The sequence below is a fragment of the Chelonia mydas genome, chromosome 3 (assembly GCF_015237465.2).
Source record: "Chelonia mydas isolate rCheMyd1 chromosome 3, rCheMyd1.pri.v2, whole genome shotgun sequence".
Lineage (NCBI taxonomy): Eukaryota > Metazoa > Chordata > Testudines > Cheloniidae > Chelonia > Chelonia mydas.
Genome location: NC_057851.1, coordinates 104,883,558 through 104,911,116, shown reverse-complemented (window position 1 = coordinate 104,911,116; position 27,559 = coordinate 104,883,558). Strand labels below are relative to the sequence as shown.

At 41.5% G+C, this 27,559-nt stretch overlaps 1 protein-coding gene across 4 annotated transcripts in view; it reads left to right on the top strand.

The window, feature by feature from the left end:
- HIVEP2 (HIVEP zinc finger 2) overlaps positions 1-27,559 on the top strand; it is a 154,944-nt gene that overhangs the window by 66,754 nt on the left and 60,631 nt on the right. For 3 of the 4 annotated variants that reach the window (XM_027818635.3, XM_043543064.1, XM_027818636.3), the window contains exon 2: positions 24,652-24,749. The gene's annotated coding sequence lies outside the window, so the exon portion shown is untranslated. Of the gene's footprint in view, positions 1-20,126; positions 20,181-24,651; positions 24,750-27,559 lie in introns of those variants that run through there. The other variant, XM_043543065.1, reaches the window with a different exon arrangement.

Genomic DNA, 27,559 nt, shown 5'->3' with positions numbered 1-27,559 from the left:
CCAAGTTCTGTACTCATTGGGCTAGAAATGATTTCCCAAACTACTGAAGATAACGAAGGTTATTCCTGGTTTCACAATGTCCTCATTGTTACTGACTTGTGTTGTGACATCAGCTGACACCTAAGCAAGTCTGGTCCAGCTTCTCATACAAACCACTTCCTGGGGTTTTCTCGGGTAATGGCAGTGATTCAAAAGATACCGCAATGCCTCAGAGTACTGCTTGTTATACCTTGCACTGAGACTTTATGACGGGGAACAATGAGGTTCTAAGGAAAGACCTTTGCTATGGTGCTATTAAAACACACTTTTCTTCTTCTCTTGGATTAAAATTTAGCTGCACAGAGTTCAAGTCCCTTCTTATACATAAGCAGTAATTATTGCGGATCCTGTGTATGCGTGGACATGTGCACATGTGTATACGTATATTAGACAGGAACCTGAGCCTAACAACCGGATAAAAAGACCACTGAATTTTGGACCTGGGTGTAAACTTTGTGGCTATTCCCTATTTCTGTTATCACAATGAAATGGGAACCAATCAAAATTATTAAGCAAATCAAATACAGATCATGGCACTTTGTAGCACCTCAGAGTGCTTTAGAAAGATTAATTGATGAAGCCTCCAAACATCTCTGTGGAATAGGTAAATATTATTATCCCCATTTTGCAAACTTAGGCCTAGGACTGTTAAGAAGTTTGCTCAGGTCTCACAGCAAGTATATGTGAAAGTGTAAGATCTGGGAATTGAATCCAGGTTGCTTCACTCACAGTGCATGCCCTAAATGCAGATTCTAACAATGATCAATACTTATAAATTAGTCTTGATTCCCCCTCCCTTTCAGTGAAGCTAGTGGTGAATTTTTAGATTCTGATCACGTTCAGGATGGTGCTTTGTAATTTCAGTGTTATTTTACAGAACAAGTTAATCTTCACAGAGTACTCACCCCCCCCCCCCGAGATCTTCTTCCCTTTCTTATTGCATGACTTTTTGCACTACATTGTCTGGGAAATATGAATCTCATATATGGATAATTAATGAGGATGGTTAAATATGATTAGATAAAACCTGAAACAACTTGAACCCTCACCTGTCCCTTAAACTGGACCCAAACCAAGTCTTTTGTGATGTCCAGAAATGTGTAGTTAACTTTATTATTGTTGTTTTTTTCATTTTTGTGCTCTTTCAAATTCCTTGGTTCCTGTCAGAGCCAGAAGGACTGGAAATCTCTTGAGAAAGCCTCTTCTTTGTGAGATTTGCCACTCGGGGTTGCAGACCCATGAGGTTTGGATTATCTGAGTAACTGTAAGAACTGAAACAATGTAAAATTTGAGGTTCATCATTTCTAGTAGAAAAGATGATGATTTAGTAACGTCAGTAAGCTTGCCCTATGCAGGAACAACCCGCATGTGGGGAGTGGAAACTCTTGATGTTCAACTTGCCAGGTTTCCTTCTGATTCTACCTTTGAGAGGGTAGGGAGATTTCACGCACTGTGGTAATCTGAGAATCTCAGGGGATCTGCTGACTTCACTGCTTGCAGGCCCCTGACTTCACTGCTGCCTGGCCCCTGACTCCCAGAGTCCTAGCTACTTAGCTCACTTGACATTTGCAATGGCTATTGGAAACTCCCTTTAAACTCTGTGGTTATTTACCCCAACTTCCCTTTTCGTTTTATGAGGGAAAACCCAGTGGCCCTCCAGCTTCCGCATCCTCCCCTCCCAATCCATGGTGTTTGTATTAGCAAGAACTGTGTAGGGATCTGGAATATGGCCTTTTATAATTTAGGATTCTCATTTCCTTTAAACCAATATTTGTTCCTAAAAGCCTTCTTGAATAAATGACTGTCAGTAAATACTAGCATATCTATCTTATCTAGTCTGTAAAGGAATTTGACTCTAGTTGCACGTGGCTTCTGATCCCTCCATCCCCAATTGTCAACTTTTCACTCATCCTTGTAAATTTCCCATTTAGGATCAGGTTGTATGGCAGACAACTTGGGGTGTGCATATCAGAAAAATAGCTTTCAGTCCAAGATCTACACGCATCCCAAAATATCTTCCAGTTCTTACAGAAAATATCATTTTAAAAAAAACCCAAAGTTTAACTTCAACATTTGCTACCAACGTTTTCATACTCTTAAAAATGGGGGGAAATGTTCAGAGGCAAGTTACTTATTTGCATATAAAGGTTCATGGTTCAATAAGATGTGTGACAGCATTTATTAATCGGGGCCTTTATACTATACAAAAAGGTTATTAATTTAAATCTCCTAATTTTATTCTTAGATTTAGTCTAAACTCAAACCTTTTTGAACCAGTGGATTAAAGATGTGGATTTGTGTGTGCACTTACAATCTGTCAGAAACCATAACTGTCTCAGTAATATTAAAGTTGTGACACACTTCACACTGACCAGCATCAGATTTTATCTGACAGGGCCATTTCCCCCCCGCAATTTAAAACCACTGAAAACAGGAGTTTACCATGAAATTGCTGACACAACATTAACTGTAATGATATGAATGCATCACTGTAGTGTACCCTTATCTCTGTCATTCACACCCAGAATTGAGTTATGCAGCATACACTTTCCGTCAGAGACCATCTTTTTGTTCTGTGTTTGTACAGCTCAACTAAATACCTTTAAAGATCTGACCTGTTCTTACTTCCTAGTTTTAAAGCAAAAGTAGGTGGTCTGGTTTTGTATTCTTTTATTGTAGATAAAGTGCTTGTAATCTATAGAAGTCCATTTATGTAATTCCGTGTTAGTGTTGGTGGCACAGACATGGATGACTCGTCGCTTCTGTGAGAATGTTTACCATTAGATCCGCCTTAGGAATAAAGGGAAGCATTAGCTGGCACTGCAAGGCTTTTTAAGCATATGTTTTGTTAGTATAGAACTTGTACATGTTCTGAGTAGTGAACCACAAGCTGCAAATGGAGCCAGCTGAGAGGAAGGAATTTGTCTGCTGTACAGTAAAAGGAAGTATTATAGTACATGGCCTTTTGCCATCTTTGATAAAGTATTTAAATGTTGTGCACCCAAAGTCTGCTGCCCTCTTGACCCATCATCAATCATCAGCTGTACAGCGAGGCAGGATGAAAGAGTAGCTCTATAGGAGATCCATGGTTTAAGCTTTGCGCAACTTTTCTGAAAATGGAAATTGCAGACAAAGTAGCTTCTTGAAACACTGGATGATGCAGTGTATCACAGTATGCCCTCTTTAATATATACCTTGTCTGTGTTCCTTCTGTGCCATTGCAGGCGGGCAGAAACACTAGAAATTTGTGGCTTTGAACTTCATTCTAATGAATTTCATTGCCTGTGAGTGAGACAAGGATTTGGGGTTTTTTTATTTAAGAAAAAGAAAAGACAATTACAATAATGCTGCACTGTGGCCATATTTGTATATGTCGCTCATAAGCAGCCCCTTTAATATTTTAAAAACTGTCTGTTGACAGTGCTTATAACACTGAATATGCCCATAACTGTTCTAGGTTATTTTGCAGTGCTTTCCCTTTTAACCCCTCCTTAGTAGTCAAGAGTGACGTATTGGAGATTCCATCAACTCCAGTCCAAGTATGCACAGCTATATTTTGTTCCCTTAAATTAATAGAGACAGTTGTAGATACAGCTCCCAAATGGAAAAACTTTCTCTTTAGTCCAAATCTTCTATGGTTTACAATTGAAAGTTGGACAGGTATCACCTAAGGTGTGAATTTAAATCAATAATATACTAAACCGGCACAAACTTGTGTATAGCCAGTCTTATTTTCATTAAAGAGGGCTTATTTTTTGGTTTAGCTTAAATCAATTGGGAATATATTTTAACTGAACTGAAATAAAAGCGTTGATACAGGGGTTTGCACCAATTTAACTGTAGTCTAAAAACTAATTTAAGTTATACCTGTGCAACATTCTGATTTGGAGAAAGATGGAGATACCCATTCCTAGAGAGATTTTTCACACTTCACCATAAGTAAGGCTAAAATCCTGAACCCCTGGCACCAGCCACGACTAATTGGGCCTGGGCACTAGGGAAACGAGCACGGCGAGAGTGGATTTGAGAGAGTACCCCCAGACGGGAGAGTGATTACAGAGCTACTCCACAGAAGCTGCTCCAAACTGATGGCTGAAGTAACCTACTTTATGTGATGCACTTACCAGGATTCCCTGTGAGGAAATCAGTGCAGTGTTAGATCCGTTTACTGTCTCTTCTCAGTTCCACCCATGCCCTGCCTCCTCTCGCCCTTGTGTGTGACTCTGAAGGAGGCTTGCATGGAGCAGTATTCTATGCTTTGCTGAATTCTCTCCATCATGAAGAGCAAAGTTGTCGTGTACGTGTATCTTGTTTGTAATAACTGGCTTAGGAAAAAAGCTACTAGTATCAGTGTAAATTGCTCCCTGATTTATGCCATCAGTCCATATATGTGAGACTCACTCTTCTATTTGCAGAACAGACTACAGCAATTTGTGATAAAAGCTGCAATAACGGGAGTAACCATGCATGACAATTCAGGCATTGCTCGTGGATGGGAAGGCACATGGCAATACATTTCTGTGGCGGCTGTAGCTGACTTAGGGAAGACAGTTCAAAGCTGTACGTTTTTGTTTGTTTTTAGTACCCAGTTGTGTTTATGAAATAGCTGTACATAGCTGTATGCTTATTTTTATATTTTTCCTGATGAAGAAGAATAAAAGGACAGTGGTTTCCTCATATTTATTGCACATTATATCTTTTGTAGTTTGATTGCTTTTGAGCAATATTAAAGTAAAAATTAAGGGTCTGATTCTTTAATTTACTCCAAATTTATACAAGTCTAATTCCATTAATCACTCAGAAGTTACAGTCATGTATGTGAGGGAAATTAAGCCCTAAATAATAGCAATATCAAGTGAGCAGACCTTGATTATTACACTGAGTTGTGCAGATAGTTTGCAATGTTTTCACACGTAAGTTTTTGACATACTAGTCAGGAATAATCTGGGTTGAGGATTGTTAAACCTGTAGCCCATTGAATACTGTTGACTGTCTCTGCCAGGTGGAATAGTTTAGGAGATTTGCCTCTCTGCAGTCACGTTTTCTGGGTATGGGTTTCATGGGATGGTGTGAGAGAGGAGATTTACTGATTACTTACAAGGAAGGAAAAGGCCATTCATTTTTACAAATAGATTTTAGGTTATATAAAGCTCAGTTACCTTACTGTTCCTGGAACCTCTTTAGGCTATTAACCACTAAATCTAACATGATCCACATGGAGAAAAAGATGAACTCTAAGGAAGATTATAACCAGTATTCTGAGGAGGAATACAAAATTCTGTATGAGTCTCCCGTACAGATACTAGATAGATACTATAGATTACATTACTTTGAGCTGTGCTTCATTTCACAGTATTTCTAGTTTTCAGTGTTCTGTGCTATTCTATTCCTGTTTATAAATCTTTTAAGTGTGCTCATTAAAAAAGTAATTAAATTGTCATGATAATGTATAGTATGCCTGAAGTCAGTCACCTAATTAAACTGAAAGAGTAGAGAGATAGTAGCTTCATAAGCATTTATTAAGTACTACAGTATTAATTATGCAGGGCTTCTGAACCAAGTAAAAGAGGAAGGAATAGAAACACCAATTGAAAAAGGTTTTCCATTGCTGCCCTTCTCTGTGTAATAATATGAGACCCCCCACTAGTTAGTAATATAACACTACTGCTTTCTTTTAATACATTTTTAATGAAATTATTGATTTTTTTAATGACTATTACTCCCAGCATTTTCCTGTAATATTTTTGACAGAAAAAATGGACCTTCTCAGGTGCCTCTAAAAATGTGAGTAGAACTAGAATATATGTTTAAAAATATGGTGTTAGATGGAATATACATTATGTGCTTGATTCCGATTTCTCACTTATCCAAGTGTAATTCCAGGGAGTTACTTCTGGTTGGCACAGGGGAAAGTAAGATCAGAATCAGGCCCTGTAAAAAGCCCAATTGTAAGTATATCAAAAGAATGAACTTGTGATACCAGGCCATCTTTAACTCACCATGTTTTGACAGGTTGGGGTATTAAGAATGTGTATATGATTTGGTTCACAATAGGAGGAGATCAGAAAGGAGCAAGAGCCTTAAGTTAGAATTTCTTGTTTGTTTTGCTTTGTAGCATAGATTTTTAACACATTGAAAGAATCTTTTCTTCACACTTTCCTTATGGTGTATTCCGCTTTGTTTTTTGGGCACTTCATTTCAGTCTTTGGTGGGGTTCATGTCTGGATCTTTGATATAAAGTGATCCTGTACAGCCATGATAATTTATTATGGCAAAGAGGTTCTAATCCCACAGCTACTCTGTGCATGGAACTTTGGTTGATTTAAAATGAGCCATCAGTTTTGAGCAAGAGCGGGCGCATAATTACTTCAGACGAAAGATTGGTAAGCTTTCAAAACAAAAATAAATTTTAAATTGTGCATCTCAGTTCAGTGGTAAGTGCTCCTTTGAGAGTCCCGTAAAAGGAAGTCCTTTGTACTTTTCCACAAACAGATGCAGCAGCGCATGTCTTTCCACAAATGGGCCGTAATTCTCTTTTGGACAGGTCACTTCTGAGGATAAGAGGTCATTTTTTCAAAACTAATAAGCTGATAGGCAGATGGCAAAAACCACAACAGTATTGCCATGGTCAGTTCGAATGTAAGTGTTTGGAAACCTGCACAAGGATCAGTGAATCTTAGAATTTGTTAAATGGTAGCAGCATCTAAAAGCTGTGGGCCTTGGTTATTTGTGAACTGCGAGCCTTATCCAGTAGTGTTTACTTTGGCAAAACTTGGAATGTGGGATTGGACTATAAATCCTATGAAGGGCCTGTTCCTTTTTATCTTCATTTTGATAGGCTGCACTAAACTGGAAAACAAACCAACCAACTCCACAAGCCCCAAATTTGCCTTTGGATGATCCAGGGAATTAGGATAGTTTTCATTTACACAAAATAAAATTAAAATTGAATATATTTGTCAGTGAGCAGTGCAGTATTCTGTGTTGTCATTCACCTGTAGCCATTTGATTTGGGATGCAGAGCACTGTGCACGAAGGCCCCAGTCTAGCAAAGGACTTAGTTTTATGCACATGACCTGCTGAAAGTTAAACATGTGCTTAAGTGATTTGCTGGATTGGGACCCATGATCCTACCCTGCATCCACTGAAGTCAGTAGGAGTTTTGCTACTTACTGCAGTGGATGCAGGATCAGACCATAAATAAGAGATTCGCTGATGATAAGGGATGGATGGTCCCTTATCATCTGTGGAACTGAGAATATTATTCATAGATTGATAGATTCCGAAGCCACAAGGGACCTCTGTGATCTAGCCTGACATTTTGTGTAACACAGTTATTAACAGCTCTTGATCTCAGTGATTGTGATAGCAATGTTTCCTCATACTCTTGTTCGGTCACTGTCATCACCACTTCAGGTTAGTACTAGGGCGTCTTGACATAAGGAAAATAACTTGAGGGTTTACTGGAAAAAAGGGAGGAGGAGGGGAAGAATGAGTAAAGGATGTCAGTCTAACGCAGGTCTTAGATGACACAATACAAGTAGGGTTATACAGTGCATGTTGTGGTCAATAAACCTGTGTTCTGAGCTGTCCACTGGAGGCTCAACGATTGTCTGTTTGTATCAAACTTTAGAGCTATCTCTATAATAAATAAACTGCTCATGCCATGCTATTGTTAAGCATCTTTGCAGCTTTTTACACTACCAGCATGCAGAGATACAGCAGTCCCCCTTTCCAGGTGATTGCTAAGGCAGCTTCATGAAAACCAAGGAAAAAAGGCCCACCCTTGCTTTTATGGATTCTGAAAACACGCTGGCTACATGTTACGGCACGGCTATTTGCGGCAATTGTGAAATCCACCACTCAGACGTCCTCTCTCAATTTCGTCTTCAAAAGGAGACAAATAATTATTTCCTTCTGCTGTCAGCTTTTTTCATTACCACTTAGTTTATTTATGTATTTTTATTGGTTAAATGCATCTATCCTATGCTATAGGCACATAATTCATTGAAAGTCCCAAACTTGGGGACTTGAATGATGATCTTCATTTATATAAATTCTGTGTTGATTTATTTTTTAAATTTGTATATGCAAAATTAATGTAATTCTTTTACACAGGGCTGTGGAAATATTAACTAATCCTCACACTGCACCTAGTGAGATAGGAATTATTACCATCGTTTCATGGGCGGAGAAACTGGGACACAGAAATGTTAGGGCCAAGGTTTTCAAATGTGGGTGCCTAGACTGAGGGATCTAAAGCCAGATTTAGGCACATAAATTAGTAGCCTGATTTTGAAAGCACATTGACTTCAATAGCAGTTGTGGGTCGCACCCTCTCATAAAATAAGGCTGCTTCTTTGGGTGCCTAACTATAGGTACCCACCTTTGAAAGTTTTGGCCTCATGACTGCCTACTGAGTAGCAGGCCTAGGATTAGAACTCAACAGTGCTGTTTCCTAACGGTGTGCACACTCAACTAGCCTTAGCCACCTCTCCTGGAGTTAGATTTATGCACTGAGAAAGAGAAAAAATAGCTTGCATCAACACACATGAAACCCCCATCTCTAATTCATTATATGTGTAATGTGTATTACATTTATTACATGGGTTTTGACTTTACCAAAATAAAACATAACTGTATATTCCATTTTAATACACATATGAATTAATGACAGAAATGGCAATATGATTTTACTTCATGTATCAGTAGAGATTTTAAAATTGTATTTCTAATGAGGGATTATCTGGCCAAAATTACAATTTTGAATGGTAATAACATTATTTCTATAATCTGAGTGGCTTTGGATCATTTCCCTTCAATGGAATGCATCAACATGGGAAGAAAGATGGTCTCATGGTTACAAGGCTCAGCAGATCCAGTCTTTGGCTCAACCAAAGACTTTGTGTGTGAGCTTGAGCAGGTCACTTACTTTTTCTGTGCCTGAGATTCCCATTTGGGGTATGGAGATTGCTAATTCCTCAACCTCTCAGGTGGTCCTGGGCATTAATCTGAGCGAGATGATGGGTGTCATATAAGAATGTAGACAGGTAGAAGTTCCTCCTTCATGTCTGGATATACATTTTCTGGAGTCAGAGAAAGCACTGTACAAAATAGGAGTATCAAAACATGCAGCTGAGTGGATGTGTATCAATTTAGAATACACAGTCTAAAAAGAGCATCCTGTATGGATGTTATCCATTCTGAGTAGACAGAAATATTGCTAGGAAAAAAAAGGACAGATTTAATGACAGATCTCCGTAACTACATGGAAGGCAGACCTGTGTGACGCCCAGCCCCATATAACATACAGGGACGGATTTACACCTTATGCGCCCGTAGGCACAGCATCTTCAGTGCTCTCCCCCTCTCCCCCCTTGCCTACAGCTGACCTTCGTGCTTTCCATAGAAAATGAAACCAGAAGAAATATAAATGGTAATTTAAATATTTATTCACTACAATAACAAAAATACATGCAATTAAAACAATCACATAGGTAGCGGGCAGGTGCTACTTTACTGCACATGCACATGTTTCTTCCTTGACTTCTGCTCCACGAACGCACGAATGATATCCTCCCAGTCCATGTCTTTTAAAAGTTTTCTGTCAATAGTTAGAAAGGTCCAGGCTTCTGATCCTTAGGAGCACCTGCATCAGGGCTTTAGACCCGGGCGGGAGTGCTGGGGCTCAGGGCTTCAGCCCCACGGCTCCGCTCCTGGTTTCAGCTTTGCAAGGGGCTCAGGGCTTCAGCCCCAGAGCTCCGTTCCTGGCTTCAGTCCCGGGGTGGGGGCACCAGGGACTGGGCTTTTGCTTCGAAGGGAGCGCTGATTTCAGCCCAGTGCTCCCCCTGTTGCTAAAGCCCTGAGCCCCGGTGCGCCGCTCCCCTGCTGAAACCTCAGTTTTCCTCCATGGTGTCTTCTAGTTCTAGGGTGGCCCTTACTTTTCTCTTTTTGATTAGATTTTGAGCACAGGCCCTCCCGTTGGCCCAAACCTTGGGTATTTAAGGAGATAGATTTTTGAAAGTTGTCAGTTTTCCATTGTAAATTTGGGCACTGACCCAGCTGGAGTAGAGCGCTGCTTACTGCAGCTGAACAGAGCACAGGGGCAAAGATTACTTAAAAACCCATTTTTGTGATCTCCTGATCCATTGGGGTAGCCAGGGGTTAGTATGGGCCCCAGCGTAATTTGGAGCAGCCACAGGATCCACTTTAGGGAGTCCTCAGCCATCCATTTAGGGTATCTTTAAGGATTATTTGTACCATTCAAACAACACAGAGGGGTCTCAGCATTCAATGGCATCTGAGTTTGGGGTTTTTTTAAAGAATAAAGAGCTGGTGGGATGAGAACTCGCAGCTGGTCATGTTCCCCACACGATTTTCCAGTGGGAGGATAGTTGACTGAGAGAGGGCTGGGTTCACATGCATTCTGTTACTAGCTTCATAAGATTCTAGTGGTGATAACAGTTTGCCCCTTTAAGAAATACTGCCCTTTAAAAAACACATCACTATATTAAGATTTGACAACAGTGGAATGAAGGTGGGTGGTTATTGACGGATGGAGATGGAGATAGCATGCAGCCTTTTAGTGCCATTTATTTTATTCCAGATTTAAAATCATATGAGCCAGGAAAAGCTAGGGTTATGCTTGTATGTTATTGCTGAAGTTATGATTCTCATGCCAAGTGTTGCACATTAGACAATTATTAAGTAGAGAGTTGCCTGAATGAACTTCCCAGTAATCCTGCCATATGTGCCCTCACTGTGGTGGGTTGGAAATCAAGTCTGTCCATCCCAACTTTTCTAACCCCATCACTGCTGCAGCTCTTAGACAGCAACAGCTTAGTTTGAAAAAAACCATAGCAGGCAAGTCAGTCTGCACTGCCATATGCTTTCGCATCACACACTTGCTACCTTATTCAGTAAGGAATGGTTGAAATGGCTTTGCAAAAGGATACTGAAGCCTCTCGTGTCAGTACAGTCTCAGGAGTCGTCCTCCCCTATGCTAACCGTAGCCCTTTATTTGAGATTATTCTCCAGGTTGTTGATTACATTTTTCTAAGCCTCACCCTCTGTAGCTTTCGCAGTGATGATTGCGTCACACCTATAGTTGTTATTTCCAGGTCGTCAATTTTCTTCTCAGCCTCCTGCCGTTTTAATCCCAAAACTTCAAATTTCCTGTCCATGGAAACCATAGTAGCCTGGATTAGATCCAGGCTGCCAGAAATATCTGCTGCAGGCCTTGTAAAGGAATTAGATAACGCTTGGCGGACAGGGACCACAGCTCTAGACATTGCCAAACCAAAGGCAGGTAAACCCTTCCAGGGCTGCAAGCCACATGTGACTATGCTGCCAAAGCCCTCACTGATCTTAATTTATTCAAGGGCTTATTAAAGTCACTTCCCACTCTCTTATGAAAATCACTTTCAGAGATAACAATGTTAAAACAACATGGATGATTAGGGACAATGGAATACACCATAAGCAGCATGCCTGCATGATATTTTTGTTGTCCCTGTGGATCCGCATGATGATTCCTCTAAAATGTGGTTTAAATTATATGAATTTTTCAGTGCCTCGGTAAATTTGGTTTTGTTTCTTCATGTCTGTCTAACTCAATGTGTTTCTTGTGATAAAATTATTCCAGCATGCTTACAGTCACAATGCAAATAGGAAGAGAAGATCTCAGGCACCTGTTCTATCTGGAGAGGAGCCTCTGCCTGCAGAAGGCGAGCATTCAATCTCTGTTGTATGCTTCCACTTTCTCTTGATCCATGGCAACCCCACAGTGTGGGCTTTGCAGAGCTGGAGGGGCAGGGCAGAGTCAGGGAGAGAGCCTTCTGGGTTCCTTCAGCTTTCCCCCTCCCAAATAGTGGGAGGGCAGCAGAGCGAGTCAATATATGAAAGTGGCCCAGATTTTCTTTTTATTCTAGAAGTGCTGTGGCCTTTCCTGTACAGGGCACCACTGCTGAGACATTGTATCATGATGTGTTCCTGTAAAATCACATGAAAACTTAAAATTTGCCATGCTGGCAGAGGGCAATACCTTAGTCTTTAAAGTATGGGAAATCTCCCCCACCAATCTAAGGCCAGGGCTGTAATCCAGAGTTTTGCTGGCATTGCTATGTTGATCAGGGACATGATGAGCTGTCTTCTGTGGCCAACATAGTTGTGCTGGCAAAAGCTCCTAGTGTAGACACAGCTATACAAGCAAAACTCTGCTTTTGCCGGCATAGCTTATATCACTCGGTAGGGCAGGAGTGGGGACTGGACTAAGCGATATCAATCCAAGCTGATGGTTGGTATAAATTCTGTGCACACTAGGAGCACTTTGCCAGTAACCTAGCTACCGGTATAGCTTTCTCAGCAAAACCTTTCAAATGAAGACCTGACCTAATATTTTATTTTATTTTGTAATGTATTCTTTTGTTTCTCTATCATCTCTCCAGAGCTCTAGGCACCACCCAACACTCAAAAAACACAATTAGGAATATAAATAGTTCAATAGAAATCTTTAGTGCATTAATTTCACAAATTACAAGTTTTCCAACTAATAGGCTGTCCCACAAGAAATTAAGTCACTCTATCAAGCCACCTAACGCATCCTTCAGACTCCATTGCCTTCATCTACAAACTCACAATCTCCCTGAAATACCTTCAAGGCAAGATGGGCTTTGCAGATTGCCTGCAAGGTTAATAACTCTGGACTCAGTTGAATCAAGGAAGGAAGTGAATTACGCAGTCAAGGACCTCTTAGGGAGAATGACCTGACAACAACTTTTCCAAGGAGTAGTGTATATAGAATCAAACATGTCAAGGGGTAATTTAATATTTCATCCCCTGACACCTTCCAGTTCAATTTTATTGGCGTAATTTTTCCATAACACTATCATTAAGTTCACTGTCAATTTTTAAAGAAGTGTTTGCCTCATGTTATGTGATTTCATGGCTTCATTCCTCTCGAGCAGATTGGCATGTCTCTTCAATGGCAGGTTCACAGTTGGTATCCTTCAATCAATAAATCATTTTAGCGAGGTGTTGAGCACATCAGATTTGAATTTTAAAAATCCACAGCCACAGTTGTAACATCCTAGTGGCTAAAACTTGATGTTATTTGCAAAGGATGTTAGAAAAATTGCTGTATTGTAGTCAGTCAGTGTTTCCTTTAGACTAAGTCACCTTTTGATCAGGTTTTGGCCAAATGCTGCTACTTCTTTTGTTTTTGTTTTTTTTTTAAAGATACGAAAGAAAAAAGTTAAGGAGACAGGAAGACAATTGTGACAACAGATGGATGACAGAGAAGCTGCATTCACACTGTGTTTGAAATAAAGCTAGTAACAACCACATTGAAAATAGTTGTTCTTTTTACAACTGTTTCCCGTACCAGTATGAAAAGCGCGTTTTTTCCCCTGAGAGCCATGTTAGAAAAACTCTGCTAGACACGGTTCCCATGGCAGTCTGTAAAACGGTTCTATAACAGAATAATAGCTCTCTAATCTCATTCTCTAGCCATATTAATAAGGAAAAGACTCAAGGAAATTTTGTTAACCTAGGAAGAAGTAGGGAGAGCTTTTAAGTTTGGGTTCTTTGATTGAAACCTCACTAGCAAAAACAAGACCTGGCTACTGCTAGTCTGGGGGCGGATTCTAATGCGCTGATAGTACTTTCATTTCACAAGTAGCCCTCTCTGAAGTCAGTGCAACTACTTGTGTAGTAAGGAGTTAAGGGTATTAGAATTTGGCCCTTGGTTGTAATGCATATAGTTTCGTTGACTGGTGTGGACAGGAATCCTATTTCCAGGCATGAAATTCTGAGTGTGTCATAAAACTGCTCTTGCAGACTGTCTTGGAGAGAGCCTATAGAACAGTGTTTCTAGCACGTTTTGTTTAAAAGCAAAATCCTAGTCTCTCGTTTAAATATGGCTGTTACTAGCAGTATTACAGCTATACCGTGGATAGTGCATTTCTGCTTTCCATCTCTTGTCTCATTTATTTTTTCAGTCTGTCTCCTTACTTTCAATTGTCTCTTCTCTGTCTCAGTTTATCCAATTTTCCAGGCTGGCTGGCCATTCCAGTGTTATTGCTGTCCTAATGGCTGCAGAAAGAGCGGTGGAGCTCTTCGCTAAATGGTTTTTTGTTTTGTTTTGTTTCTTTTTTAACAATGCTGTTGCCTTTGTGCTTTGTTTGTGCTATGTGCTCTCTGTTGTGTCATCTTGGTAGATAAGATGTTTGCATAACATGCATTTTGCTGTAATTGTTTAGTTTCTGCAAACATTTATACTGTATTGTATTTTACACAGCTCACGTGCCTTTGGGACAGTGATAGATTGTAGTCTCAAAAAGAAACTGGGCCAGATCTTTGCCCCTACTCTGGATGCTTTGGGCCACTCTGGCAGCATACACAGCCAGGCCCCTGTGACAGGGGATGTGTCTGTGAGAAAGAGGCCATGGGGCAGCCTAGGGCTTTTGCGATTATTGCCAAGGACTGCCTGGTCCTTGAGAAATGCAAAGGTATCTTAAAGCCATCTTTGCTCCCTACCCATTATCTTTTGGTGTTCACAGCATGGCTGGACTCAGTTTTCTAGCCTATTGACTATAAATTGCTATTGAACAGTTAACAGTCCTGTTGTTTGCAGTATTCTTTTTCTTTCCCAGTAATATGCAATACAGGAAGACTCCTGGGAAACTGTACGTGCCTGGGAGTTCCAATGGATTATATTAAAGGTTGGAACTCTAACATGAGACTCACAGAATTTCTTCCACTGGGCAGTGAGTTCCCCACTCCCTCTGTGAAAGAAGTTGGGGGTTTATTCTGTGGATCCACAAAGATCTGCTTGGATCTCTGGAACCCACTAGAGGCCAGGGATTTCTGTGCAGAGGCCTCTTGCCTCCACTTTTCTTCATTGCCTCCTTCCACCATGATGGCTTTTGGCACCCTCTGGGCAGTATGGGCTAGATTCACAAAGAAAGTTAGGCCGACATTTTAGGCGCTTAGAAAATCCCTGGGATTCACGGAGCCTGAGTTTGGCACCTAGGCTCCCTTTACAATGAATGGGGAGATAGAGTCACCTCAGAATGGAATCCACAAAAGCCAGCTCTTCACCTAAGGTAGCCAGTGGAAGATGCCAACCAAAACGGTATATTCTAAGCCCTGCCTGTCTCCTGGAGTCAAGCACCTCATCCAGGCTGCAGGGGAGGCACCTCCCTCTGCCTTGGATTCACAACTACACACCCTTTACAAAAGAAGGGCAACAGGGTCATTCTTATATACTTACTCTCTGTCTGCGGCCTGATGACTCTGTAGCCCGGTGGTTGAAGCACTCACCTGGCAGGTGGAAGATCCAGGATCCAGTTCCTCTGCTTCAGTGACTTTTTAAATTATTTCTCCACAGTGGAACAGCTTCATGAGAGACTGAGAAAATCCTGCATCAGAATATCCCATAGACAGTAGTTAGGGCACTTATCTGAGAAGTGGTAGATCCCTGTTCAAATCGTTTCTCCCCCTCAGGTGGAGGGGAGACTTGAACTGGGGGGTCTTCCACATCCCAGTTGAGTACTCTAACCCCTGGGCTAAAAGTTGTGAAGGATGTGCTCCCACTTACTCTCTTGTTTAGTGTAAAATTGGGTGTAAGGACCTGATACGGATTGGGCCCCACAGGAGAGTTAAGTGGAGGAATGCCTAGCTTCCCCTGGTTCGAGCATTTCTTTCAGGCTTAGACATCTAGACACCTGATGTGAGCACATAGTGTGCATGCTCAAAATCAGGATCGTAGGTGCCTAGGGAACATTAACTACAAAAATTTAGGTGCCGAGTGATTTTAGGCACCTACAGGGTTGGCAGCAGCTGGGAGGTGGTTTTGTGAATCCCAGTGGGGCCTGATTCTGGGATTTAGGTACCTAAAGTGGCAGTTAGGTGTCTAAGCTCTTTTGAGAGCCCAACCCTGTGTATGTATGTATGTTCAGCAAAGCTTGAGTCCCTGAATATTTGTCATTTTTGCAGGCCAGATGAAATGAAGCAGACTATTATAGGTTTTTGCTGAATTAACCCATAGAAGTATTTAAAGAAAAGTAATTTACATCTTTAAAGTAGAGTTTAGATCACTCTTAACTTGATGGGACAGTTGGACTAGAAGCCCAGTCCTACCTTCCTCACTCAGGCTAATCTCCTGTTGTATCTGAGCCTCAGGCAAAATTTCAGCAACGCTTCCCTGCTCAGAAAAGTACTTACACACATACTTAAGTTCTACTAACTTCAAGCTTTAATGGGATTTAAGCACTTTCTTAATACAGTTATGTCTACACTACCACTTATGTCAGTATAACTTATAAAAAGAAAAGGAGTACTTGTGGCACCTTAGAGACTAACAGATTTATTTGAGCGTAAGCTTTCGTGAGCTACAGCTCACTTCATCGGATGCATCACGAAAGCTTACGCTCAAATAAATTTGTTAGCCTCTAAGGTGTCACAAGTACTCCTTTTCTTTTTGCGAATACAGACTAACACGGCTGCTACTCTGAAACCTGTCAGTATAACTTATGTCACTCAGGGATGTGAATAAGCGACATAAATTATACCGACCTGAGCACTGGTGTGGACAATGCAATATCGGTGGGAGAGCTGCTGACATAAGTGCTGCTGCTCGTTGGGGGTGGATTAATTAAGTCGACAAGAGAGCTCTCTCCCATCAGTTTCGAGCGGCTACACTAGAGAGCTTAGAACAGCGCAGCTGAATACGGATGGACCTAAGCACCCGCTCAAGTGTTTTGTTGAATTGAAGCCTGAATGCGGAAAACAGGATTGGATTTTTAGTCAGACAGTTCTGCAGTTACTGCTCATGGAGTTTTCCTGTTGACTTCCATGAGAGCATGTGCCCTAAAGACTGGAAAGAAGGTGATACGGTGATTATGGGTTATATACAGGCTATGCCAATTATATTTTTTTCTTCTTGTATCCTAAAAAGAGATTTTGCTTTCTCCCTTTTCCCAAATTCAGGTAATGTTTGCGTCTTGATCAGGTCAACATGACTTTATGGGGAAACCACAGCAAAACATGTTTTTCTTTAGCAAAAAGCACATACTATAAATGGGATCTCTCAGATGTAACCATCATTCCCTTCAACAGGTCTCTCCAATAGCTATATTCAGGCCTGGCTGCCATTCTTATTTCATGACTATATTGGTTCCTCTGAACTAAACTGGTTCCTGCACTGTCAGAGCACCTGAGCCATTAGAAAGCATTGATTAGCAGCAATCAACAGAAATGATAAACTTAGATAATGAAATAAGGAAAGCTAAAATAATTTTGGATGGACTGAGTAATTTATTAGCACCTGAATTTTTTTTAAAACCAAAAACATAAAAGCAGGCCTTATTTAAAGGCCTCTTTTTTGGGGGGAAGGGGTCCAATCTTATTTTTTTCTTTAATAGCCCTTCCAACTATGATGATTTTCTGTTCTTGAGTCAATAAATGAAAAATTGCTAACAAAATAGTTTGGTTAAGGAAAAGTTGGAGTCAGTTGTTGAGCCAAAGTGTGATTCAGGAGCTGAAAATATCTATGCACTTCACGCGTACAAATCAAACACAGTGCTTTGGCAAAGCCCACTGGGCTAGAAACGGAGCTTGAAGTCATTCCTTCTCCAGAATGCCATGTATGGATGGGGACCCACTCTCCTAACAAATTACCGATCAAACTGAACACGTAATAAGAGACCATGACATCGGTGCAGAGCGATTATGGCTCCTCAGTCTCTGCTGCCTTGCCCTTTGCATGTGATTTACACCTGTGCAGTGTGAGTGTAATCAGGATGGGAGAGTTTTACTTTCACCTTCTGTAGACAATAAATGCCAAGTACATTGGGAAGAGGCTGTGTGCATATCCCTGCAATGGAAACGCGCTAAGATGACATTTAACCATTTTGCTGGAAATGGTATAACAGAGTTTGTGTTTACATTTTTATAATCCCCCTATGGAGTCAGTGCCCTCGTAGAATGAATGTACTGCTCTTTGTTTCAATCTGCCAGGCTGCAAACTTGGAAAGACAACATGTACAGGTTCATGTTGTGTAGGCGGTCTTTGCACCAGAAACTTAGGTTCAGATTCTGATCTTAGTTATGCTGATGTAAAGCCATAGTAACTTTGCTGATATCTGTGGAGGTGCTCTGGAATTACACCAGTCTAAATAACGTCTTAATTTTATCATATGGTGAAAAATATCTTAGATTGTGCAGATAACAACAACAAAACTCTGTGGGAAGAGCCTAAGTCCTTGGAATTCAGATTTTCCATGTTGACGGATTTTAGTTTTTCCTGGGCATCACACTTCCCTGCTGCCGTTCTGCACCTCTGGCTGGTTGCCACCGTCTCAGGGCAAGTTGACTTTTATTTGTGATGGAGATTGGGCTACTGCCATTGCTCTGCTATGGGCTCAAACTCACAGGGAGCACCTGCAAGGATACCCTTTCTTGTGCGATACATTTTTAACAACTCAAGTGATTGTCATGGGCTTATAAGACACCTACTGTCTTGCAGCCTGTTTGGTTGGCAGCCACGAGTGCCTTTGCCTTAGTTTCTTCACAGCGCAGGTGACCTTCCCCTCTCTCCTCCCTGCCACCCTCCCTCCCCCAGCTTATGTGTCATCAGCTAAGAGGCATTGCTGGATAATCATCTAGAGGAGGACACACAAACAAAGGTACTTCACCATAGAGACGCCTCAGGGTACGCTGGATAGGCTTTACTTCCTCTATTTTGAATAATTTACAGTACTGGTTTTCAAACTGTGGGGTGTGCCCCCTGGGCAAGGTTATCAGGGGAGCACAAGGTGGGGCATGAGGCTGCGGCTAGATGGGTGGCTAGGGCAGGGCACAGCAGCAGTAAACAGGGAGCCCCGGCAGTTGTGGGGGAGTGGGGAGTGCAGCCTTGCTCAGTCCTTCCCTACCCCCACAGCAGCCTGCTGCTCTCCCTGTTCTCCCATCCCTGACTGCTGAGACTCCCTGCACATTCTCCCCACAGCTGCCCTGCCCGGGCCTGCACAGCTGGCTGGCCACACACCTGTGTATTTTAAACCCTCCAGAGCCTGCAGGAGCAAGAGGCTCTTTGCATGGGGTGGTAGGGCAGTGAGGAGACCCTGGTCTGCTCTACACTGCCATGGGCTCCTCCGTGGATGGAGCCAGCTGGGGCCTGCTGCCACCCTGCAGGTGAGTTGCCTGCTCCCCTTCGTGAGCCATTTTCTGTCGGAGATGGGTGGTGTTGAGGGGGAGGAGGGGCAGTTATGTGACTCCCATGGAGAGGGGAGGTACAGCAAAAAAAAAAAAAAAAAAAGTCTGGGAACCTCTGTCTGATTTACAGCATCAGCTTTATGTGGTGCCCTAAAATGGGCTCTACTATACCTTTACTTGTTCGCTTGCCTGCTCACTTTCAGATGGTCGCCAGATGTGCTTGCTTCTTTATGCCAGCTGGCTGTGCAAATGGCTGTATTTTCTTGGCAGTCATGAACTAGACAAATGGGTTGTGCAACTTGTGTATAGACACAATGTCAGCCATCACTTTGTCGCTAAGCCTCCAGCCTGGATAGTGAGGGCATGAATCCCGGCTGTCGATGTCTAAACTTCTATTTGCGCTGAGGTTACAGGCCTATAAGTAGGGGGATGTGCTCTTACAGTACTAATTTCGACCTTCGCTAGAATAAAAAATCTGGCCTCTATGGTAGCATGAAATGTGGTGTTCTGGTCAGCCAGAAAAGGGGATAGTGGGCAACTGCTGACAGAAAGAGAGTGTACAGGGAATTTGCATTTGACACGTTACAAAAGACTCAGTCACAAAGGTTCCAGTGCATATTTCAGTGTAATCAAATGAATTAGCTTTTTACCCCTGAATGTAAGTGGACACTCTCAGGTAAAATTTGGCCCCCAGATGAGGTTTTTACAGAATCTGAGGGCTAATAGAAATGTTTCCATGAATAAATTACAATTCCAGTAGGCTTTTAAAAAAGATCTAAATATTTTCCAATGTTGTTTACAACACAGATATTACAGCATTGTGCTAGTGTTGCCTTTTTTTTTTTTTTTCTTTTTCCTGACTCAACCATGGATAGTATGATGATAGGCCGGTATCCGTGGACAAGTATTACGTGTAATGTAAAACACAGGTATGTTCTGCCATTGGTCATGTGAAGTTAAGTGAGAGTGGTATTGCTTTTACCTTCCTCTGCTGTCAAGAACTTTGTGCTTCCAGTCTCAGTTACTGCCGCTATCAAATTGTGTAACTGTAATTAATTGCACCTTGCTTTGAGGGTGATAACTGCAAAATTACTGAGGTTGTGTTTGGTGCCTGAAGCTTAATGCACCAGAATCACAATCATATCATCACACTTGGACAAATTGTAGACCCTCTCTTCTCTCATCTGAGCTTGCAAGGCACAGAATACTTTGCAAGTGCCATGTTTATTCTCTATAGGAGAGAGATGACAGCAGAATATTCGTGCAGAGTGGGTCCAAACCCCTTACACACTGATGTGGGCCCTAAGCCATCTCACACAGCGGGGGAATGAGGATGGGCCATTCACAATGAAAACAAAATGTTCAGAGTTTGGTTTTCAAAAACTGCATTTTTCCCCCCAATTTTTGGATTTTAGTCCAAAAAAAAAAAAAAAACCCCAGAAAATTTTGAAAAAATTAAATATTTTCTGTTAATTTTTTGTTTTAAATGCACTTTTTCATTAAAAATATCAACCAGCTCAAAGGAATGTCAGTCATGTGATTCTGATTATGCAAATGAAACTCTTTTTCCCTTTCTGAGATGGATTTGAACCCATGGAATAGAAACAGGGGACATGTGCAATTACAAGTGCCCTGAGCTATCCAGCCATGTACCAAACAATTTGGTGACAGGCTATATTTTGGGCCTAAACTAAGATAGTGTCTAAATTTGTCCAGACACTCAGGGTATGTTTGGAAATCCTCATTGAATCTCTTTCAAACGCCATTTACCTTACAAATACAGCAAAGGAAATTAGTTACAACTTAGTTAGCCCCCCACTGTGTTACAAACCTGGTCAGATCAAGACTTGAAGCAAGTTTTGAAACACTGTTAAGGTCTATTTTACACTAGAAATGGATCCAAGTTTACCACCAAATTTGTGGAGAACCAAATTGTAAATTTCCTTAACAGCATTGCAATTGTGATGTAGACAGGGCTTTAGTTTCCGTTTGCACTTTTGAGGTACTTGCAAACACGTACTGGACTTTTCCAAAACCTTCAAGTAATAAATGTTAGAATATTTGTTGTTTTCAGTAAACTTCAGGTTCTCATTAAAATATTTTGCAAGGTGGAAGATATAAAAGACTGTCAAACTACGAGTCAAGTGCAGTGAGCGTTTAAGAGGTATTTCCAAAGTCCCAGCTCCTGTTTATCCACCAAAGGAATTAATGTTTAAGGTCAGCTGTGACTATGATGCCAGAATCTCCTGATACATTTTTATGTTGCCACCGAGGTGCAGCTTTATCAATTATAAAATTGTTTGTGGAACTCCCAAAGGGCAGTGCGGCAAGTAACCTGACAGAAAAAGTCTTTAAGAAGCAGACAGTAACAGTTATTACCAGTGGACTTCTGCCTGTGTGTAAAAACTAATCCCTAAATTTATGAGATTCAAAATCTTTTTTCAGTTTGAACTTTGTGTAATAAGCCATGCTTTGCTTCTCCTACTGTATTTAACTTCAGAGGAGTTAAAAGGTGTCTATAGTCGTAGTGTCTGTGCTCGCAAACAACTGCAGTAGATTAGAAAATGTTGATCAGGTCTGATCACATATTAGCAAATTTTCAGATTATTGTTGTATTGGTCTGCATGTCCAGTGGACAGTTCTTAAAGGACAGGTACACCCACGCTTATTTAATCATGCTATCAAAGAAGCAGAGATTGTGCACATTTTAAAATTTTCTTTTAGTCATTCAAGTGATCCAAACAAATTAAAAGTTGTTTTTTAGTATGGCAACAATGCTGCTAGGTGCCTTAATTGGGCAGTATAATTCTGTTGGACACATGCGTTGTCTGGGTTGTTACAGAAATTATGGCTTGGCTACTTCCTCATAGCACGCACTATACTTTAACTGCAATGCAGTTTTAAGATGTGATTAAGGAAATTCAGAAGGACTACATGAACCAAATCTTGCCATCTTTCTTCAGTCAAAACTTCCATTCATTGGGATTTTTGTCTAAGCAAGAATAAACTTTCTAAAGTATGGATTAAGGACCTGACCCATCTCTAACCAAAGTCAGTGGAAGTCTTTGGCATTTAGATCAGACCCTAAATTCTCCTCTAAGTTATGTCAGTGTAATTGCATGTAATTGAGTCCATGAAGTTACACTGCTGTACGTGAAAGAAGAGTTTGACTCCCATATGTTAAAAGGCAAATTTGAAATCAGTGAATACAGAATAGAGAGTTCCTCAGTGATTCCAGCTTCAATACTCCCTTTGCAGCTATTGAGAGGGGACAGCAGTGTGGTGTTTGGTTTTGTTTTGCATCGTGAGTAACATCTTTCACACGCTATGCTTTATTCTTGTTTACACTAAGTCTCCTTTACTATTGTCAGAGCGATATACAGCAGATTTAGTGTAAATGAGAATTAAACCCACTGTTTTTACTATGTGGATTAAATAAGCATATTTACGACACACTGGGGAACTTTAATTAAAAACAACTGTCTGCAAGTGCTACAAGCGTCATTGAAGCCAGTGAGCCATGTTTCCACAGAATGAAAGGGCCGTGTTTCTAAGGGTGAAGCTGGAATTTATCCTTATCTTACTATGGGAAACACATGCTGTATGTAGGGGCACCCAGGTTTTATTGCAGGATGGGGTAATCTGGAGCCATGTCATTTATTTATTTACTTCCTAGAACTTTTTCTGCTGTACACTGTAAAAATACGTTGGGTAAAATCTTGGCCCCATTGAAGTCAGAGTTTTTTTGCCATTTTACTTCAATGTTGCCAGGATTTCACCCATAAAGATTAAAACCTCATTGGGCCCCACCAGTTCAAAAGTTCAAAAGTAGCTCCTTGACTCTATATCCAAATTAATTTCCTAGAAAGTTATATCGATGCTATAAAGTGTAAGGGTCTGGAGCCAGAACATATGGTTTTTTATATGCTCAAATGCCTGCATAGACCACTGTTTACATTACTGGTTAGTAACACATTATCATTTGCCTATTTGTTTTTGTTGCTGATAGCAAACGTTACAGAAAAAAAAACATAAGCATATGTCTTTTATTACTAACTGGTTCCAGGCCTATTTCATCCTTTGGATTTTGGCACTGTGCTTCTATTAAACCACATCTGCATTCTCACAACAGTGGAAATCCTGTCCTTAGCCCATCCCATCATGTCTAGGTATTGCACTGCATATGATGCAGCATGGAAAATCATGCCATTGAACCTTTTAAGCCTTTTGAATGGGAGTGGGAGTTTTGCCATCAACTTCTATGGGAGCAGGTCCTAAGACAGGAATGTATCAGAGTGTATCTTGTGGAGTAAATGTGTCCCAAACATGAAGCAGCCTCTGGCCACCCCTCAGCAGGCAACACCACTGTATTAAAAACCAAGGCAGTTGTAATCCACTCCATTGTGTATGCAGATTAGATGTGATTCTCAGGCTTCTTGCCAGTTGCCAGTGTACCCTAAATAACCTCACTGTATGCACTGGGGCTCCCAGTAAATAGGAAGCATTTAACTTTGCAACTGGAATTTAGTTAACTACTGGTCTGAAGCTCTGTGTTCAGGAATAGACTCAGGCTTAGTCTCTCACCGCTGTATTGACTGTGTAGCACAACCAGGAATAAATTCTAGAAAGCAGTAAAAACTTTTTTGTCAGTAACGTCCGCAGATCTGTCTGAATACACACACTGAGCAGATCTGTTGAGTAAGAAGGTGTGTTTTTTAAAGTCAGTGAGTTAAAGTATTAAATGGAAATTCACAACATACACTGGTGCTTTCTCCTCTGAAGATAGCTAATACAAAGCAAAAATGTGAATTTAAAAAACGAAGCTGTTTTTAAAGCACAGGACTGCAAGGCAAAGCAGCAGAAATGAGAGAACTTGGTATTTCAACAACAGCCAAACAGGGTTTTAAAAACTATTTTAAAATATGCTTTTGTTGTTGTTGTTCTGGTTTCGGGAACCAAATTTTCAGAAGTACTACTGAAGTTGGCAGATTTAAGTATAGCTGCACGTGTGATGCACTTGCATACTTTCTGACTGTGCATGCACTGCCTGCTTGTGTAGCGTCTGCAGGTTAAATTTGTGTGCCTGTGTTTGAAAATGCATCCATCTATGTACCTGTTGGCCCCATATATCAAGTGTCTTCAGCACTGAAGAAATTTTCCATGTTTGTTGTAACCCAATGCACATTGGAAACCCCAGCAGAGATACAAATTGCTTGTACTATATTACTCACAGAGAAAACCCCTTACATGTTGTAAAAAATGGCAGTGACTGACTCATTGTGGTGGTTGTATTTATTTATACAGCCAACATCACAATGCCATTATGTTATCAAATAAAACAGCAGGCTGGCTTTTCCGTAGTTTTTAAAACTTTTTTTTTCAAATTTGTTTTCTTAATAGGTGGAGACGAGCATAAAGAGCCATATTTACTGGAGTAGTGAACCAAATTGCCTTGATTGGAACCATTATTCACTTGCACCTTTGACATCATCAACCAGGTAAGAGGAAAAATAACAGAGGACGCACTTAGATTTAACTGTGGCAATAGGCCTGACTGTACAGTCTGGGTGAACATTTCTTTTCAGTCTTATAAGATTTATGTGGCATTCACTCACAACAGTAACAAATTACGCTGTGTTCTGTCTAAATATTTCACGTACTTTTGTTATAAGTAACACCAACTATTGCTAGAACTGAAAGAGGTTAAAGAAAAAGTACTTACTCTGTTTTCTGAGTTAGTTGACTTAGTGCATTTGGCAGCACTTTCACAGTTTTCCCGGTAGAATCAATCAGTTGCTTTCCCCTCGGTATGTGGTTCTTTCACAAAGTGAATAGGACAATGTGATCGTAAAACCACAAAAATTGGCAGGGAGGTTCAGGACCTGAAAATACCTAGAACTCATTTTTTAAATTAACCATTATCATGGTTAAATTAAATGATGATATCCCTTTAAATTCATTGAGCAATTACAGAGCACTCTTTATGACATTGTCTGTGGTAAAGGAACACTTGTTGCTCCGTGTCCTGTACATAGTGATCCCCTGCAGTTCTGGAGTTACCCATCACATCAGGCTGCGTAGTCAATGGCTCAAAAGATTATGTATTGATTCTGTCTAAAAGTTCACATCTATTACGAAATGCATTTAAAATTATTTTCATTGCTATCATAGGCCTGAGACTATGAGAAAATCTTTTTTTTAATGTTCCTATCAGTATAGCCATCCCCAAGCATTCAAGTCTGAGTCAGTGTCCTCCAGCCCCCTGCCCCAATCATGACATTAGCTTTAAAATAATGAGATTTGACAACGATCAGTGTTGGGTTCTTTTTATGTGCCCTTTTGGGTTTTGAGTTTGTAGGGTTCAGATGAATCAGATTTTCAGGATTCTTCTCTGAAATTATGAGGGCCAGAAACATACTTGAAAAATAATGAAAGCTGGGATTCTCATGTAATAACATAACTACAGGAGATGGGTCTTTAAGAAAAATACCAAATATTGTGACATAGAATTGCCAGAGTTGTCAATACTGTATCAATAGTCCTGGGAAATAATGAGAAAATTATGTTTTATTCTGTGCATTAGTGGGAGGGTTTAAATGAGGATGAGCTATGTGAACTTTCACTCATTCCTTGAACTCTTCCCAAAACTGCCTTGAGGTTTGGGCCCCAGTCATGCTAGATCAGAGGTGGGCAAACTATGGCCCATGGGTCACATCCGGCCCACGGGACTGTCCTGCCCAGCCCCTGAGTTTCCAGCTGGGGAGGCTAGCCCCCGCCCCTCCCATGCTGTCCTCCCTCCCCTGCAGCCTCAGCGTGATGCACCATCAGCGCTTTGGGCGGCGTGGCTGGCTCCGGCCGGGCTGTGTGGCTGCGAGCTCCTGCCACTCTGAGCGGCATGGTAAGGGGGTGGGGAACGGGGAGAAGATTGGGTAAGGGGGTGGAGTTCCTGGGAGCAGTCAGGGGACAGGGAGCAAAGGGCAATTGGATGGGGTGGAGGTTTTGGGGGGGGGGGGGGGCGCTGTCAGGGGACAGGGAACGGGGGGGTTGGATAGGGGTGGGAGTCCCGGGGGGGCCTGTCAGGAGGTGGGGGGGGAATAGAGGTCGGGGCAGTCAGGGAGCAGGGGGGAAGGTTAGATAGGGGGTGGGGTCCCGGGGGGGGCAGTTAAGGGACAAGGAGCAAGGGGGGTTGGATGGGTCAGGGGTTCTGAGGGGGTCAGTCAGGGGGCAGGAAGTGGGAGGAGACGGAGGCCAGGCTGTTTGGGGAGTAACAGCCTTCCCTACCTGGCCTTCCATACACTTTTGCAACCCCGATGTGGCCCTTGGGCCAAAAAGTTTGCCCACCCCTGTGCTAGATCATAGAGAAGACTCTCTGCATGTGGATCTCTCCATTTCCGCACAGATGATGAGCTCAGCTGCCTGTATTGCACTGTTCCATTCCTCCTTCCCTCCTTCTAGAACCAGTAGAAGCCTTTTTGCACTGCCTGGGGTCAGTGCTGGAGGAGAGGGGCGTAGTGTGAGCAGGCTGGATGTGGGCAGAGGATGACACATCATCTCATCCAGAGGGCCTGTGGAATTACCTTAGAAAAAAGAATCCAAGCTGTGTTTACCTATTCCGTTGTCCCTGCCCAGTGTCCCAAAAGATCGGAGAGCAGTAGCAGTTGGGAAAGCGCTGACAAAAATGAAAGCAAAATAAATGGAACTCCTTTCTGAAGAACAGAGTCCTGGCTGTGTTCTGACTCACTATAGTAGCACAGAGAAAGGGCACCAACAGGGCAGAATGTGAATGGCAAATAGAGCTAATGGTGATTTGGGGTGAGGGTTGCACATTAGCATGCAGGAGGGCAGTGGCCAGTCCTTGAAATGGGGTTGTAACGTAATCTTTCCAGTGACTTTATGGCACTTCTGTGAACTGGGGCCCTTATTGCTGTAGCTCTCTCTCATGTGCTGAAAACTCTCTCTGATAATGAGTTGGCTGATAATGGCATACTTTGCTTTTTTTGTTGGGAGCGACTGAATTTTAGAATAGATGCTCTCAGTTAAGGTATTTAAGGCTATGCTATTGGTACTGTAATAATATGTTTAGGTATTGTTTCATGGTCTCTGTGTATATAATGTCTTCTGCAGTTTCCACAGTATGCATCCGATGAAGTGAGCTGTAGCTCACGAAAGCTCATGCTCAAATAAATTGGTTAGTCTCTAAGGTGCTACAAGTACTCCTTTTCTTTTTGCGAATACAGACTAACACGGCTGTTACTCTGAAACCTGTAATAATATATGTTGTTACCCTGTGTGCTAATGATAGTAAAGT